At 39.5% G+C, this 18,925-nt stretch overlaps 1 protein-coding gene across 12 annotated transcripts in view; it reads right to left on the bottom strand.

The window, feature by feature from the left end:
* Positions 1–18,925, bottom strand: part of Sema6d (semaphorin 6D) — a 581,349-nt gene that overhangs the window by 506,517 nt on the left and 55,907 nt on the right. For all 12 annotated transcript variants that reach the window (XM_052725619.1, XM_052725617.1, XM_052725623.1 and 9 more), the window contains exon 2: positions 15,628–15,750. The gene's annotated coding sequence lies outside the window, so the exon portion shown is untranslated. The remainder of the gene's footprint in view (positions 1–15,627; positions 15,751–18,925) is intronic.

Here is an 18,925-nt window from a genome sequence, read left to right as displayed (position 1 = left end):
CTACAGGATGGCATTAGGATTCTTATCGTGTGCCAGTATGGGCCAGGACACCTTTCTTCTGCTCAGCCCCATGGGTACAATGGTAACTCTATCTTCAGAATGGTGCTAGGGAGACAGTAGAGTCCCAGAATCCCTCCCTATGCAGTTCCTAAGACAGTGGTTTTATGCCAGGTGAAGCAAGCCGAAAACCTTATAACTTGGACCAGTCCAATAAGTGTGCAACTTTAGATGCTAGTTGTCAAGTCACTTGGAAAGACAGACAAAAGGGTCTTGACCAGTAGCTCTGGGGCTGAGACTCTGGGATTTTGCTTTGAAAGAAAGAAAAGCAGCCCTCAAAATGACAGTTCCTAGTCTCTTTCCAGAAGAACTGATACAGTTTTTAACAGACTGTGGAGAGATAGTCAGGCCCGTGGCGGTGGGGGAGGGGAGTGGCTGGAGGGCTATTAAGAGAGTCATTTGACATGGAGGAAAAACTGTGGGCCAGGCCAATTGTCTGCTGGAGAAAACAGAAGGAAAAGATGGCTGGGTGAAATCCTCACGGTGTCAGAACCAATCTCTGAAACTGACTTCAGGATTTGCTTATGAAGATCAAATTCTATTGAATCAGTCTGTAGAGAATCCATGTCCTGGGGCCTTGCTAAAAACAACAGCAAGACCGGTCTGCCAGGAGTGGCCCCACACTTCTTCCACTTGGTGGGTGATAGTGAACACTGCAGAACAGCTGTCATCCAAGAGTCACTATCCTTAGATCCGGTGGTTGCATCCGAAAGGAACAAGGAGCAAGGAAAGAAGGAAAATAAACTAGGTATTCACTAAGTAAGTCAGGCAGCAAGCACAACCAGGAAGAAGTCTCACACTGGGGTGTTTGTAGCCACAGAGGCTTCAAGATTTGACATAAAACACTCAGTTTTCAGCAAAACAATAGAAACAGCAATATACAATGCCCAGACCAAAAAGGAAAAAGTGGGAAGAGAAAGTGGACAAACGGAAAGAGCCTGTGGCAGTAGCCATGCATTAGACTCAGCAAAGGCTTGACAGTTACCTTCATAACTGGATTGGAAGAACTAAAGGAGCAGTGATGAAGGAAAGGAGCATATGAGAACAATGCCACACCAAATGAAGAATATTAATAAATGCAAATAAATAATCAAACAGAAAGTATAAAATTTTAAATATTTATTTATTCATACATATAGTTATTTATTCTTGTGAGTATGTGTGTGTACGTGTGTGTGTGTGTGTGTGTGTGTGTGTGTGTGTGTGTGTGTGTGGTGTCTTTGTTTGTGTCTGTGTGTCTTTGTGTCTCTGTGTGTGCATATATGTGTGGGCCTTGGTGCTCATATGGAGGTCAGATGCAACTTGTGGGAGTCAGTTCTCTCTTTTCATTATGAGGCTACCTGGATGGAACTCAGGTTCTCAGTCCCGGTGACAAGCATCTTTACCTACTACCGAGCCACCACACTGGCCCAGAACTCACTTGTGAAATCCCCTGGGTACACATAAACTACAATGTACAATAATAAAGATGAAAACTTCCTTAGAGGGTCTCGATAGTGGAGTTGAACTGGCTGAGTCAGTAAACTTGGAGAGAGAGCAATAAATTTTATACAGTGGGAGAGGTTGAGAAAATCAAAACCCTCACAGGAATGTGTGGACATCAACACAAATGCAATGAAAATTCAAGAGAAAAAGAGTAAAATAATGGAACGGTAACCTACACATCCAAGTGACTCAGAGAACTCCAGGTGTGACAAATACAAAATACTGGCAGGTATTGCACTGAAAGCTAACCCAGGAATACCAGGAAAAAAAAAGAACTGGCAAGCGTAGCACACTGGAACACTAACTACTGCAAGAGTGGAGTGCAGTGATGAGAGAAGCCTGGGTTGACATGTGCAATGACCACTACAAAGGTCAAGTGTGGCCACATTGCAACATACAGGATTATTCTATTAAAGTTGCATTTCTACATACTGTCTTAAAATTTATGTTTTATTTATTTATTTTGGTTTTTGATTTTTGGATTTTCAAGACAGGGTTTCTCTGTGTGGAGCCCTGGCTAACCTTGAACTCACAAAGACCCACCTGTCTTTGCCTCCTCAGTGCTGTGATTAAAGGTGTACACTACTATAGTCCATAACATTTCTGTATACTTATGATAAATACTCATAAAATGGAAGTGGATAACTTTCCATTTCCCACAGAACCAAAATGATGAATAAAATACTTAGGAAAAATGAAGAGACCTGCAAAACTCATGTTAGGCTTTTGCTTTTGCAGGTCAGGGAGATGAGCCCAGGATTGGGTGCAGGGAAACCCTTCACTATTGCTGAATTTCCTTAGCCTATGAGACACTGCTGGACAATATCAGAAAAGATTTAAATTCATGAAAATAAAAATGAATCTCATTTTCACTGACTGAATTAGTGAGTGTTGTCCACTTTGTGAAACTTGGTGAAATGATCTACAGACTCAACACAGTCCTTAATAGATCCACAACTGGCATTTTTGGGTTAGGTATTGATGAGTATATTCTACTATTTATATAGAATTGCAAGAGCTTTAGTCAAAGCCTGGAGGACTAAATACTTCTGCCCTGTTGAAACTGACTGTGACACTATAGTAAGGGAGGCAGAATGTCACTTTAAAGAGCAGACAAAGGTCAATGAACTAGAACTGAAAACATAGAGCTAAAACCACTTTTCTGTGATCAGCTGATGATATTTCAACAAAAGGTACTGGGCCTATTTAATGGGGGAAGACAACATTTTCAATAAATGTTTATGGAGAAAGAGAATATCTATATTCAAAAAAGAGAGTTGCATATACCTCGTTGTACCATCTAAAACATTAATTTAAAAATGTATACTCAATACTGGGAGAATGTCCAGATTATAAAGTGATTGCTGTGAGCACAAAGACTTGAGTTATGTCTCCCAGAAGTCACACAAAGAAGCCCAACATGGTGGTATGTGCTTGTAAACCCTAAACTGGGGAAGTAGCTAGACAGCCATCCTAGTCTAATCAACAAGTTTCAGGCCAGGGAAACACTTTGCCTCAGAAAAGATGGTAGACAAGTCTCTGAGACCAGACCTCAAAGAGCTGGTCTTTGGCCTCCACTTTCACACAAACAATGTGCACACAGCTATGAGAGTAAAAGCTATACAGTCCTTAGAAGACATGTAGAAATATCTTTAAGAGTTTGGATTTGACAAAGCTCTGACATTAGAAGGACAAGAGGCAAAGGTGAAGCAGATCAATATGACCCCGGCAAAGGAAATATTCTGTGCTTCACAGGTTAGTTCAACTAAGAGAAAGGATAACCCATAAAACACTATAAATATTATGGGGTATTATTCAGCGGTAAAAATGAATGAAGTGTTGATGCACGCTATAGAATGGATTTGCCTCATAATTTTTGTGCTAGGTAAAATCTATGCAGAAAACACTATTATATTATAAATAAATTTCATAAATTGACAATCCATAGAAAAAGAAATCAGACTGCTATTTTTGACTAGTTGGGAAGGAGAGGGTAGGCAGGGTCAGGTAATAATGAAAGCAGTCTATTGTTGATTGTAGTGATGGCTTCACATATTTGCTAGCATGCTAAAAGCTTAATGCCACATGTTAAATGGGTAACCTATATCTATATAAAGCTTTAAAAAATAAAGTGAAGTGGAGTCAACAATATGAGTAAATACTAAAAAAATTTACAAGGTTAGGAATTTATAGAAAACAGCACAAGATAACTCAATAGAACGTAAGAAGAAGCAGAAATTACCCTTCATCTGTCAGTTAGGATTGTAATTTTACCAACACAATATTAACACATGTTTTCTCAGTAGTGGGCATTTAGTAACATACTTATTTAAATTTCTGACCCTAAAGTCCTGAGAATACAAAGGTCACATCCAAGGGCATGAAAAGATGGGTGTCACATATCACACAGATAAAGCAAATGCATACTTTTATCATTCCTTATATTTCTGCTCTATTTGGGCCCTCAACAGACTGAATAATGTCTACCTACTCTAGAGAGGATTTCTTTAATTTTACTTGATCTAATATTTCACAAAAAAAAATATCTTGCAGGAACATCCTCAGACACAAGTGAAAATCATCTAAGTATCTTTAATCCAGTCATATTGACACTTAAATTTAACCATCACAACATGCTAGAACTGTTTGGGTTTGTTGTTATGAATTATAGTTTCACTCTGCGTCATAGGCTAACCTCTTGTATTAGCATCCCCAAATGCTGGGATTACAGGAAAATACTACCATATCCACCAAACTAACATGTGAATAACTACTATGAATATATGATCTAAATGTACCAATGAAAAGAAAGAGACTGTCATATGGATCTAGAAAGTGTCACCCAACTACATGCTGCCAACAAGAAACTCTCTGAAGTTCAAACTCTAACATGGAGTAAGTATCCCCATGAAACATCATTCATGGATTTAGAGGAATTGAAACCACATACAGTGTTCTCTCCCTTACAATAAATTAAGAAAAACAATAGGGGAAAAACCTCATAACATTGCTCTTTCACATATTCCACTAATCAAACAAGAGCTCTATTAAGAATACAAAGAAAAAAGAAAAGGAAAATCTGTCCATCAAACATATAGTGGCATCTTATACAGTGCTGATTAGGAAAATCACAGCATTGAATGTTTATATTTGCTCTAAGAAAAGACCTCAAGTGAATAATCTAAGTTCCTACGTGAAGAAACTAGATAAAAAGGCAGAATAGACATAAGTCATAAATACAGAAAAAAGGAAGAAGTAAAAATGAGATAAATCAGTATTATTGGAAATATAAAAAGAATAGAGATAAGTCCATGAAACCCAAGCCTGCTTCAAAAAATGTTAATAAACGTATAATAAGCCTGACAAAAAGAGAAGACACAGATTACCAATCTCCACAATGAAACACCGATTCTATATAAGTCCTCTAGTTTCCACGAGGAAACACAACTTTACAGACATCTCAAGCATTATTAAAAGTGACATAAAAATTGTATTCTTATAAATTTAACAACTTAAAAGAAGACTATTTCCTAAAAAGTATAAACTACTAAAACTTAACTAAGAGGAAATAAATAACCCAGTGTGGCATTCACTTCCTACTGCCTGCCTATTCAGTTGTAAAACTCTCAGCTCCTTCTCCAGCACCATGTCTGCCTGCGCATCACCAAGCTTCCCTCCATGACGATAATGGATGAAACCTCTGAAACCTTTGAAACCGTAAGCCACAATTGAATGTTTCTTTTATAAGAGTTTCTGTGGTCATGGTGTCTCTTCACAGCAACAGAAACCCAAACTAAAACAGTGGCTCGTGAATCCAATGCAATTTCTATCAGAGTCTTGCTTTAAATATATATATGTAATGTTTAATTATATGTATATTACTTTATCACTGTCAGACACAAGCCCTAAAATAGTTGAAATAATATTGGCAAAGATAATAGATGACTCTGCTGTTAATGGCTGCAACAATAGCACTCAGGACTCTGGTATTAGCTGAAGAATAGATATAGAACAGAATACAGAAATCAGAAACAGACTCAAAAATGTTCAGGTGACCTGTGGAGAGGGGATAGTAGAAAGTCTATGGAGGAAAGAGTTTTTGCACTAAGTGATCTATGAAGACACCAATAAAATGTACCTCAACTTAAACATTAATTTTACATAAATTGTCTCAAAATGGATCACAGATTTAAACATAAAACACAAAACTCAAGTCTTAGAAGCACAAAATAAGTTTTAAAACTTGACGCTTTTTTAGAGTAACCCCCCTCCAAAAAAAAGTAAAATAGAAAACTTACTAATAAATATAAAAAAATGTTTGTTGAGAGACAGGCAGAGATGCTACAGAGGTGAAGCAAGGGCTTCTCTTCCAGAGCATCCAAGTTCAGTTCCCAGCATCCATCCTGGGCAGCTGCCAACTGTCTGTAACTCTAGCTCCAAGGGATCTGACATCCTTTTCTGGTTTCTGTGTGTACCACATGCATGTGCACAGACCCATAAAAACATGCATAGATAAATAACAAAATAAATCTGTAAAACATTTCTCAGTTGGGAGGTGGTGGCACACACTAATCCTAGAACTCTAGAGGCAGAGACAGGTGGATCCCTGTGAGTTCAAGGCCACCTTGGCGTACAAAGTGAATTTCAGTATAGCCAGAGCTGTTACACAGAGAAACCCTGTCTCAAAAAGCCAAACAAACAAACAAACAAGTAAAGTTTTCTCCATGAAAGGACAGTTGAAGAGGACAAAAGGACAAACTTTTTCTGAGAGAACACTGTGAAGTTTCAAGCCCAGACAAGCAGCCAAGGTGCCTATTTAACATATCAAAACAGACCTGGCTGCCAGGTTCTCCTGCCCTTCAGTCTTCATCTGTCACAGGGTGTGACTCTCATACCCTGCCTTCTACCCTTAACTGTCCAGCCCAGGAGCTGGACTGCCCTTCCCCCAGAGGCTCTTCTCTATATAATCCAGACATTTTGATTAACTGCCCCTTCCCTTTTGGACCTCTGGCCTTCTGGCTGCTGCACCTGGCTCCCTGTTCTCCCTTCTCCTTCCCCCTCCCCCATCCTGCATGACCCAGCTCAGTCCTGCCATGTCCACTCTGGACTCATCCTGATATCCTGGCCTGTGACTATGCACTCCCACATAGCTATAATGAACTTTCTCCTCCACCATACCTAGGAACAGTCATGTCCTTTTCTTTCCTTTATATTTCTTTTATTCATTCAAATACAATGCTCAGTTGCACATACAGAAAAGGTCTAATATTTAAAATATACAAAGAAATCCCAAACCTGATAGTAAAACATTTGAAAACATAATTAGTAAATTATCAAAATACATGGAAAGATGCTTTATTAAAAATGACATATAGATGACTAATAAATACGCAGAGATGTTCACCACAGCCCCCAGGAAATGTGAATTTAAACCCAAAGTAAGATTTGGTTATATACTTTGAGTAGCTATAATACAAATAGAGAAGAAAACGTTACTCAGACAGACTGTGCACAGTCATTATCTTCTTACTATCAATTTGTATTGCTAAAACTTTTTTGAGATATTACTTAAAAGATCGTGGTTAATAATTTGAAAAGAGAATGAAATGTGGGATTCTTCTCTACTAATCCAGGTCGATTGAACCTTTATTCCCTTATACAGAGTTGAGGAAGGAAACTAAACTGGTCATACATCATTAAAAGAGCAAGCCTGGTAAGCTTGAGGAAATCTGAACTATCACAATTTGGAGAGTAGGATCCCAGTCATCTTTAAACTTTGTGGGTACTGAGAAGGGAGAGCAGATAACACATATTATGATCTAAAAATAAGAACTAGAGGTAGAATGTACAGGGTTACAGATCTTCCGATAACAAGTCTTCTTCACAAAGTACAAGGTGAGTTCTGGCACTCCGGCATGTTGCTGGAATCTGGATCATTAACGTTGAACTGACTGAACTCTGCTTGTAATAAAGAAAGGGCCTCTGGCTGATTTTAATTGCAAGTCTTCTTATAATGGGTATTACCTGCACCTTCTGATACATCCCTTTATATCCGCTACCTGTGAGGGTGAAAGATTTGGGGTAGTTTTGATCTGATGCTTCTAGATGGAAAACATCAAGTAAATGTGGAACAGGTGCCTTCATCACTGACAGGCTTCAGTGATGAAGCCTTCCCAGCTAGAGAGGCACAGACAGAAATCTCCCCATGAAACCTTTTAATGTATTTCTTATTGAAAGATACTGAAGGCAAAATCATGGTACCTACTTATACTGGTGTTCTCACAATGCTGTCAAGAGTGCACTGGGCAAGTGACAAAAGAGAGTCATAAGCAGTGGCCCTGGGAAGCTTAGTCCACTTTATTTGGCAAAAACCTTCAGGAAACAGTGGGAACTGCTTATTCCTCTCACTGCTTGAAGGTACCATTCTGTCAAACAGAGGGCTGGTGACAAACGTTATTTCAAGGAACTGCCACTCATTCTATACAACTTCCAGTATTCAAGTTTTTAAACAAATACATATAAGGGAAACCATCTTTCTACAGATGTATTGAAAGTGTTTTCCTTCAGCATTTCTATTGTTAAAAATTGGTTTTGAGCATTTTGGAGCATTGGGAATTCCATGCTGTCTTCAGTCCATCTTCTCCCTTCTGTGCTTGACATACACATGTACCATCTATACTGCAAAGTCCTGAGAGACAGGGCCTCACTCACTTGTAGTGGATATGGCCATGCTTGGCCATCCAGGAACATGAACTAGGACCTTATGCTTCAGATGAAAATTAAATCCTGTCAAAATCCTCACTTGGAGTCTCACCCTCTTGCTTTATTCCTGTATGACTTCACAGTTGCAGGGTATTTGGGGACGGCCTGCACTTTTGTTCCTATGAGTTTGTTCCTGAGATTTTTACTAATGAAATTTAGGTGTTCCCACAAGAGGCTGGTAAGGACCTTTCTGCTTATAGCACCTCTTTCCCCTTCACTTAGTGGGCACAGACTTTCAAACACCACATTTCTCAAGCTTCACAGATCTCCTATGCAGCCTCTTCCCATTTACCTTCTGTGGCCCTTCTAACTTTGGGACACAGATTTCAAGGTGCTCCTCAGCTTCTAGTCCATAGCCCAGGCAAGTATCTTCCTGAACCTGTATTTTCTAAAATTCAGGTCTTTGATCTCTTTCCTAGGCCCTAGGATGACTATGCCTCCCTCATACTCAAGAAGGGAGGAAGTTTAAGGAAATATTTCATGACAAACTCACAGAAAAATAGAACCACATTTTTCTTTTCATGTGATCCCATCATTCAGTTCATTTTTATACCCCTGTGAGTAACACAGACCCTCACAGAGAAGGGATACTCATGAATATTTAATCAGGATACAAATAAGGCACGGGCCACGCAGGTGAAGGCTCATGAGGCATGTCAACCATGAGGGCTTAGAGCATAGCTAGCCTGCTTCAGGCTCAATTACCAGGATTTGGTGATTGTTGCTAAGTAGCCATGTGACAGACCTTGGCCGGGTGATGGAGAGTTGGAGGTTTTAAAGGCAAGGTTATCCAGGATTCCCCATTCAAGATGGCAGGACTTGCAGAATGGGAAGCCATGGTGATCTCACACTCAACTCTACATACACACACACCTCAGGGAGTTGAGCAGATGACTATTAAATTTGACATTCCATATTGTAAATCAGTGGAACAATGAGAAGAGCATCGGACATCCAAGAGCTTAATTTCCACACCAACTCCTCAAATCCCCCATCACCATTAAAGTTTTAATCATTTTGAATGAGTATCCGTCTACAATACATTAAGCATATCTCTATTGTCTTGGGCAAATCACAGCAAATATAACTTAATTTCTTGTGATGAACGTAGTCACCACAAACATTCACTGTTCCAGCCCATTTAAACACTGGTGCCTTCTAGGCACTTGGGTTTAAATTGGGCTTTTTTTTTATACAACAGGAAACAACCTCAACCTCTGACCCTCCTAAACTCACAAGCTTCTGTCTTTGATTATTTTTGAGCATCTTTTTTTGCAAGCATTTCTCCCACTTGTTGCTTGACAATAGGATATGCCACTTTGTTGGACACTAGCTCTGTTTTCCTTCACAAATTTTAACTCTTTTGTCTTCTCAGGTGTCATGAGTACATGGAAAATTGAACTTCTTTTTCAGTTAGGACTAAATAAGAAAAAATAGATCTGATTTTCATTGGGCTGATATTGTGACACCTGTTTTGTGCTTTAAAAATATTCTTTAGGCTCATGGTTATTTTAAGTCCACAATAGCAAAGCAGCTGACTTATCATTTACAGGATGCTTCACATTTTTTCAGAACAATGCCATAACTTGGGACCATTTGCTTTTGATGCTAATTCTATCATTTAATGCACTTATGAAGTATAAAAGGCCCATGTCTCTGTGATTGGTTAAGAGTAAGCACTAATGCTCCATCTCCCACTGCTTGGTCCCCAGCCTGATGTAATTCCTGGCATACCATGTGAATACTCTGGGTAATTAAAAACCGATTTACCCCACAGCAGATTCTGATGATGTCGCTGACGATGAAATGATTGATAGAATCTTTAGAGTTGGGCTATTAGGCTCACATATTTGGAGTCACGGCTAGCAATGAATAGAGATTTTCATATGTACACTGGCTAGAAGTTTCATAACAGAGAATTAAGCAACATCAGATGAAACCAGGAAGAAAGCAAGTACCAGGCAGAGAGACAGCAGACAGGAAGTAGGGGCATTAACCAGTATGATTCTGTCTCTACTTCAGCTGAAGTAAATATGAAGTTTTCATTCCTAAATGACTAACCAAACAGAACACCTAAGTTCACTATACATTTTATGGATACAATGATGATTTAAGGTGTTTCAATGAAAAATGTCCCATATAGGATCAGATATTTGAACACTTAGTCCTTGGTTGATTTTACTGTTTGGAGAGGTTGTGGGGAGGTGCTGCCTTATTGGAGAAAGTATATCATTGGGGGCGGGCTTTGAGAGTTTATAGTCTTACATCATTTCCTGCTCACTATCATCTGAAAATATAATCTCCCACTTCCTGTTCCTGCTACCATGCTAGCCACTTGCTGTCATGATGGATTCTAATCCTTCTGGAATCAAACGTGCAAACAAACTCTCCTATGTTACCAAGGTCAAGTTGTTTATCATAGCAACAGAAACATTACTAACGTAGTAGATTTTACTTTACCATTATTATCCTGAAGAAAGAATATGCAGAAGTTCCTTATTTTCATTCCAGCAGGGTTTGATTTCCTTTTCTGTCTTGCAATGTGCTTTGTGAGGAAGGTCCCTACAAGGAGTCTACAGAAGCAGACAGAATGACAAGATGCCAGACCTCTGATTTTTTGCAATATGTAATTATATCACCGTATGCCAAAAGCAACTTTCCAGATGTGCCACTGGAATCAAGAGGTTATCTAGATTTTCTGGATGAGACCTATCCCATATTACAAGCAGAAGACCTATGCTAGCTATGGTCAGAGAAAGAGATGTGATCACAGAGGCAGGAACAGAGTCAGGACATGGAAATATAACCCATCCTGCTGAGCTGCTGACTGAAGTTGGAGGAATGTGTCAATGGATCATGGTGTCTAGAATATGGACAAGAAAGGACACTGGTTCTATCCTATAAGTTTATAGAAAGGTGTGACCAAGGAAACCTTGGCTTTAGCCCATGGAGAGCTCTGTTGAGTTTCTGATCTATCCTACTTAAACGTACTGTGTGCTACACCTCTGACTCCCACTAGCTCTTCTCCCACGTATTTAACTTCCATGGGTTCCGATAGTAACCTCTTCACTTTCAGAAACAGTGATGCCTTCCCAATGGCATCTGTGCTTAGTTTATTCATACTGTCCTTACCTGTTTCCTCCTAGGATGTAGAAGTGCAGTCTTGTTCCCTTAGCACGAAATAAAAGGGTGTCCAAGGTCCTTTATACTTGGGAGATGAGCAATAGCAAGGAGACTGGGAAAGGCCATGACAAATCATCTGAATCCTGTAGGAAGCTTCAGTGTCTCACAACTTTCCTTTTCTCATGAGGTGTGTCTGTAATGTCCCTTGCAGTCTCCTTATTGCCCGCTGTGTTGGCTACTTTTTTGTTACTGTGATACCATTTCATGACTGAGATAGAAGATAGAGTTTCATAGGGATTATTGTCCCAAAAGGATGGGAGGCCATCATGGGAAGGAAACATGGCAGCAAGTGTCAGGCATGGTGGTAGGAGGAAGAGCTGAGAAATAACATCTTTTAGCACAACCATGAAGGAGAGAAAGAACAAACTAGATGCCGTTTGAGAGGTTAAAGTCTCAAAGGCTAACCCCCATTGAGGTTCTTTCTCCAGCAAGGGTAAACCTCACCCCAACCTCACAATGACTGAGCCTATGGGGACATTGTCATTGAAACCACCACAGCCTCCCTACCTCTGCCACATACAGAGATATCATTCCTTAACAGATATTTCCTCTCTTATGGTTGCAATTTCTTGTACTTATAATCTCCTTTTACTTTTTCTATTTAATGTCCATGACATGAATAGAACTCTGAAAACATTATTTCATATTAGCATGTGCAAAACTGGCATGCTCCTGAGAGAAAGATGGTTTGTAGCAAGAGAGGCCCTCACGTCAGAGCAGGCAATGCCACCTTCCTTAGAAGCCCCAACATTAGGAACCTCTGCTGCACTCAGAGCTGGCATCCCAAACAGATGGACTATGCCTTCTGGCTGCTCTGTCCTAACTGCTCAGACCAGGTCCATTTCCTCACAGTGTGCACTGATCACAGGACATAGGAACCGGGTGGTGTGAAGGGTTACCTGTCCCAGCTCCTTCCAAAATGAAGACAGGGAATCCTTCAAATACTGTGGTGGGACCAAGCAGTGTTTAGGGTTAGTTCATGAAGTTAGGCTTTTTGGGAATTTGAAGTGTAACTCTGTGACTGAACTGTGGAAACAGAAGCAAATTACCTTCCTCTTCTGTCCCAAACTTGGGCATCTGGATAATGAGGGAAGTAATGGTGTCTATTAGAAAGTTGTTGGGATGATTATAGAAGACAAAACCTGAAACTTTCTTACTACAAATGCTACTGAGATGAAAATAAACTCTTCATATTTTTGGAACACAGTTAATTTTTGGAACCTAAAGAAAAGATATTCTTAACTGCCGATGGTGAATAAAGGTGCAAAGAACATGGGCAAAAGCCACCAGTTCTTGCTCAGTGAGGCTACTGTTGAGTTTTCCTCCCTCTTCCTCTCAAATGTAAACTAGCACAGCCACATACCCTCAACACTTCTTTTGGCTTATTATTTTCTTTACACAACCTAGCACTGCAAGCCATCATAAAATATAGTTATTTCCATATTTTTCAGGTTCCCTTCTGAAGTTGTAATCTATCTGGCAAGTGTTGATTATTATTAGTTCTGCCCACTATTGTATCAACAGTGTGGAGAATAGAGGCCTACAATTACACGATAGATGTTCGAAACATTTTAATAAAAAAAAACTGAAGCAAGAGTAGATCAATGATTGACAAGATGAATGAAATTCCTTCTCTCTTCAATAAGATCTTCTAGTACATCTGCTGCTCTCATTCCTAGGCTTAGTCATAGCCACTTACTGAAGGAGAGCATGGAACCCCACACCAGAACTCCCTCCTCTTCTTATACTTTGCCACATGAATCCATCTTCTATTTTAAGTCATCTTGCACGAAGCAGTAATAACACACCCTGCCCCTCTGATTACGCTCAATCCTGCCTTAGAAAGTTTCTGCACTTGGCATTCACCAGCAGGTCTCTAACACAACCTGCTCATGGGCTTTCCTAGACCTTTGCAAGCCTTCCCATATTGTTTTAAAGCTAACTCTTCTCACTACCTGGTATGTTTCAAATGCTAATTATCATTGTCTGTTTTAGACTGAATGGAACTACACTGACTTGAATCAGCTCCACAAAGCTCCCCATTCCTTCCTCTCACATAACTTCTCCTTAAAGACTTGGGCCTGGCAAAACCATCATTTTTTTTTCTGCATGGTTCTATGAAAAAGAAAACTCTGGGCTCTTAAAATTCAACATGAATCATGACAGTATAAGGAATTAGTTAAAATAGAATACAAATAACACACAAATACCCAGTTCACAGGCAGATGCCTTTAGAGGTGGATGATTTAGAACAGAGAAAAGCCGATCTGTCCACCAGCCTGGATGTGGAATAGTATAACATCCTGGTCTGCATTTTACTCTTTGGCATTTCATATACTTTGAATCATCTTCTACCTATTACATTAAAATTGCATTTCTCACTAGCTGGTTTCCCAAATTCCAAACACCACTTCAGCCTGACAATTCCAATTTCTCAAGCAACTCATAAAGCTTTGTGTGCTAAGTGCGTGTCTGTGTTTCCATGATGTTAAAAGTTCATATTGTAAGCTTTTGAGAATATCGCATGTATCTAGCAATCCTGAAACCATCTAAGCTCAAAATCGTTAGTTAAGACCACATCCATTATATAATGTTTTAAACTCAATTCTCTAAAAATATTTATAAGGATACATTTATACTATACATAATATATTGATACAGAAGATCCAAAATGCTTCTTAGTAAAAATTTTCACTTATTTCTGAATGTTCCAAGTATTTTTTTATAATGAATGGAGATTGCTTCTATACTGAGTAGCCACATTATTTAAAATGAGATATATTTTGAACCTGGCATATAGTTAGACATAAGAATGCCCAAAACCCTTTCTCCTTCAGGCCCCAGAGAAAACTGTTATTAGACTGTAATTTAACTCCATATCTGTTATTTTTGCAGATTTAACAAAACTTCAAACTTGACCCCCCCAAGTCTGTATACATATGCATATGCCCCATGACCCCTTCTTCCTTGCATATCAACCACAAGTCGTTAGTATGAAGCCTTACTTGATTGAGCCTGACCCTGGTCTATGGCATTATGCAAAAAACAAAGGCACACTGGGAAGAGAATTCTGCTTGAACAGCTCAGCACTGACGGTCTGCGAGCTGTTCACAACCTTGGTAAAAGAGCTAGAGGAACAATCATGGCCAACCAGGCAAAAATGGACTGGCGCCTCAATTGATCCAAGTCTGGACTCTTTGAAAATAGGGCTACAAATAATAATTCCTTGTGGCTACAGGCACCTAATCTTCCTGTGCCACCTCCCATCTTGCTGCTATATAGATTAATTTTATCACAACAGGACTACAGAGAAAGAACTGGTTTTGACATTTGAAAGGTTTAAGTGTCATCAGTGATCTGCCCAAATCCACATGAGTAGCAAATAAGAAAATTGGAAATTATACCCCTACAAACCTAACTTTAGACCCCAGCTACTTTTGGGGGAGGGGGTCTTTTGGTCAATAATGAGTGGTCTGAACCTCTAGGAACTCAAAGACCAGAGTCAGGAACATAAAAAGGGAACAATAATGTGTCATAGAATTTTCTGAAAAACCTGTACTGTATCCATTAAAGTAAATTGTTCAGGATGATGACTGTAATGAGAAAGTGTGTGACCAAGCACACTGAGAATGTCCTCTGCAGGCAGAGAAACATGTGCCTAGTAGACAGTGCTTGGTCTCCAGTGCTCATTTTTAATAGTTCTTTTTTTCCTCCGGGATTGTCTTTTTTCCTTCTCCTCTTCCTCCTCCTCTTCCTCTCCTTCCTTATTCTCTCTTCCTCTTTCTCTAAATCCTCACCTCACCCTCTCCTTCCTTTTCTCAGCCTCTTTCCCCCACTGCTTTTCTGATTCTATAACTCAAATCAAGTTCCATTGAGTATATATGCAGTATTTCCTGTCCATTGCTTTAAAATTTATTTGGTAGCAAAATATATAAAAATCAGCTAGGATGGAGAGAGAAGGGGAAAGTAGGTGGGAGAGAGAAACAGGGGCTCATTCTATTGTAGTTGCAAGAAGACGAAAACAAGCTTCGAGAATTAAGACAAACAAACATGAATTCTCATTGGGTTCACTTCAACTCTGTAAATATGTAAATGGCGATGGCCTGCACATAGCCTCGTGGCAATGGTGGCCACACATACCTCCAGGTGGACGCTGTGCCTTTCCCTCCTTTGATTCCAGATCTTTCCTTTGTTGATGTCTTGGGATGACCTCTGGTTTCCAAGGTCCTTTTTATTCCTGATGGTCTGCCGTCCTTACAGCACCTACCAGAATTAGATAGAAATGGGATGCTGAATAATAACAAAACAAATACACTCCAGCAGGACCATTTAACTCCAGCAATGTTTTCTAAACACACATTTTGGCTGGCACACTGTTCTGTGTAAGTCTACAGAACATTGCCATTTGCATTCTAATCCAGGCTGTATCCCTGCCTTGCTGAGAGATAGATGAACCTCTCATTCTTTTGGTGTTTTAATTTCCTCAGTGGCTAAACCCGAAATCATATATCCAATCTACCTTTCAGAACTTCTGAATGGATTATAGCGAAACCTTTCATAATGCGTTGGCTTAAAAGATTTCTCTCTGAACCATATTGATGTTTTCAATATTCTATTTTCCCCAAACAGTCATCAATAGGACTCACAAAGGAAATATAGCCATATAATTGGATTAATTTCTATAAATCCTTGGATGATCTCAAAATGTTTGGCCATGACTAATCAATGAATTTGAATTTTTGGCAAATGGTAATCATGTGCACATTTCAAGTATCTGCCTTTTTCTGCATAAAACAATCTGCTCTAACTAATTTCAAGAATATAAATGTTAATATGTGGCAGTATTAGAATACTGTTTCATTGGACTAAATTCTCTGATGGCATGAAAAATCAAGATGCAAAAACAGCCACATGGATGCCAAAGCAGGAAGTAGTCCAGACTCTCTAATGTCAGATTGTGACAAGGCTAAGGTTGGAAATAATTTCTAAAAGGGAATCTAGTGGAGGGGATTGATTTGACAGGTGAAGTGGGAGGGAAATAGATCTTCCTATGCAACTAGAGGTTCTGTGCACAGTGTCCTATTGCATCTGAGTATTCAACCCTCATCTCAACTCCACCACAGCTCCATGTGCTCCCCAAGACTAACCTGAAAACCAGGGAGGAGACAGAATGTGTCTATACTCAGTGGACTGACCATAATCAAACACTAGGTACTATATTAGAGTCCTTGTTTAGCTATTGAGTTAAAAATCTACAAGTCTACTTCAGTAGAGAATACCAACCAACAAGCTGACTAGCATGTGTTGCTTTGTGGGAGAACCAATTCCTGGTAGAAATCCTGCATTGTAGCAGTCAGGAAATGAGAGGGCCATGTGTGTCCCCTCCTTTGGGAAAACAAAACACTATATGAGACACCAGGCTCAGGCCAACCACAAAACATGTAACTGAGGTCAAGATTTCAAATAACCCCCACATAAAAATCACAGTACTGATTGATTGAGTATTTGTGATGGGGAGAGGACTTCAAAAGAATCATCCCAAAGCTTCATGTAACCTGCAAAGGTTCCTGTTACAACTCCATGGAAGAGATGAAGCAGCTGAAGCTTAGATGGGAAATAATGATCATAGAAGCACTAGTACAGGATTTACAATGAGCCAGGTACTAAGTCTTTGCCTACACATTACTTACATATCATATATATATATATATATATATATATATATATTACATAGTCCTCAAAAAATCCCTATGAGGTGGGTATTAGTGTCATATACATTTTACCTTATGGGAAGCTGATGCATGAGATATTAGGGAAGTACAAGGTCACATGACTCCCAGATAATTAATTCAGGTTTCAAATATAGGGAGATAGGCTCTAACAAGGGGGCTCATAAGCACTGTTTGATATTATACAGAGTAAGTGGACAAAGAGAGATCTAAGGCTAAGACCTGCTTTCTGCAAACAGCACACTCCTCATGTCTAACTCTAGCTGTTCTTAAGAATAAAGCAGGGAGTATTTGGGGTAGGAATTCTGTTGAAAGATATGATAATTTTACCATGTTGAAAATCCAAAGTTCTCAGTTGAGTTTCTTCTTACTCATTTCTAATTATTAAGGAATCCTAAATAATATGCCTAGCACATTCACTGTTGCTTAGTGATAATTCTTCTCTTGCCTCCTCAGTTGACTTTGGGTAGGCTCCAAGGCAGGGTCTGGGCCCATCATCAATGACCCCAATTTAGCAAAGATGACAGCATACCATGTGTGGCTTCTGCAGGAATGCACACTAATTGACATTAAGATGCAGTTGTTGCCTGTGCTTTCTTTTACATTTCACCTTGACAAACACACTGAACTCTAAGCATGGGGAAGTACCATTATGAGCACTTTGGCAACACAGGTTCCTTTTCTTCAAGGGAAGCAAAATCTACTGAGGAACAAACACTAAGATATTGGCAGCTAGGAGTAATTCATATTAGACTGGTAAAGAGCACTTTTGGCTCTTCATCCAAGATAAAGTTTCTACCATGTGTGAGAAAGTTAGAACATGCTCAGGTATACTCTAGGGCTCAAATCAAGGCACATAAAGGTGAGCTATGGGGCTTTGCAATATGCTTAACCATCATAAATGAGTCCAGGCAACTCTGCATGCTTCTAATGTGCCCTGGAGAACCTGGCATATCATTGTTATCATCGTTACTATTTTATCCTCCAACCACAAGCTAACAGCATCTTCTCTTCAGTGGGCTGTGTCCCTGAGAGCAAAATAAACTCAACAATTTCTTCCTGCAACATCTCATGAATATTAATGCCTTCTTTATTTATTGTTTGGCAAAATATGACAAAAATAAAAATGCACTACAGCGAAAAAGAACATGAATACACCAAAAATATCTAGCTACTGTCGGAATGCTTGTGTCATCATCATTATCAATAAACACACACTTGACAAGCACGCGGCATGCACTACTTGGCCCCAGAATCCTTTCTTACCACTGAGTTCTCTGAAAAGGTGTGGGCGATTCTTTGGTTGCTCCTCACGGATTCATGTTAATTTTGGAATTGCACAGACTTGCTGTACATAACATTGGCACAAAAAGATATGCAAGAGCAGCCTTCCGGAAACAGATTCTCAAGGCCAAGGGATCTTTCCTCAGAAAGCTTGTGCTAGAATCTCAAGTGTATAAGACAAGGAGAATTTAAGCAGTTTTGATTGAAAGGAGTAGACGTACTGCCTCCATCCAGTCCTTGTCTCACATCCCAGCACAGCCTAAAGCAACCGTAGGAAGCCTTTGAGTTTGCACAGCACACTTGCAAAGTCCCTGATCCTGTTTGCAGAGGAAGGACCAGAATACCAAGCTAATTAAAGCAGCAGAGGCCACAGAACCAGACACAGAGTTCAGACTAACATCTCTACCCCTCAACCCTCATCCAGT

This window comes from Peromyscus californicus, unplaced genomic scaffold (assembly GCF_007827085.1).
Source record: "Peromyscus californicus insignis strain IS unplaced genomic scaffold, ASM782708v3 Scaffold_7__1_contigs__length_154581171, whole genome shotgun sequence".
Classification (NCBI taxonomy): domain Eukaryota; kingdom Metazoa; phylum Chordata; class Mammalia; order Rodentia; family Cricetidae; genus Peromyscus; species Peromyscus californicus.
This window is presented reverse-complemented; position numbering and strand designations above follow the sequence as displayed.